At 28.2% G+C, this 383-nt stretch overlaps 1 long non-coding RNA gene across 1 annotated transcript in view; it reads left to right on the forward strand.

Annotated features, from left to right (window-relative positions):
• Positions 1–260, forward strand: part of LOC106877267 (uncharacterized) — an 88602-nt gene extending 88342 nt beyond the window's left edge. The window contains exon 5 of the long non-coding RNA XR_001410364.2: positions 55–260. This is a non-coding gene — a long non-coding RNA (uncharacterized LOC106877267). The remainder of the gene's footprint in view (positions 1–54) is intronic.
• The last annotated feature ends 123 nt before the right edge of the window (positions 261–383 follow it).

A 383-nucleotide genomic window follows, 5' to 3' on the forward strand; every position in this document is an offset into this window, starting at 1 on the left:
ATATGCTTACAAACATACTGGTTTTTTTTATATATATTCCTTTTCTTGTTACAGAAAAGTTGAAAAACTGAGGAATTTCGATGTCTTGAAGAAGTCTAATGTGGCAATGTTAGGTAAATGACTACTTTAGCATCGCAGTAGATAAAGAACTTCAGCATAGCATGACAGCTTTCAGAGAAGAAATGTTCGCCAAAGTAGCTTTTTAGCTTTTACACTTCATCGATAAAGCGAGCCAATTGATTCCTACCATATTGCCTAGATTACTTAACGACTCTCTATGTATGTATATGTATATATACATATACATACATACATACATACATATATATATGTATATATATACATACATATGTATATATATATATATATATATATATATATAT

The sequence above is a fragment of the Octopus bimaculoides genome, chromosome 24, assembly GCF_001194135.2.
Source record: "Octopus bimaculoides isolate UCB-OBI-ISO-001 chromosome 24, ASM119413v2, whole genome shotgun sequence".
NCBI classification, from domain to species: domain Eukaryota; kingdom Metazoa; phylum Mollusca; class Cephalopoda; order Octopoda; family Octopodidae; genus Octopus; species Octopus bimaculoides.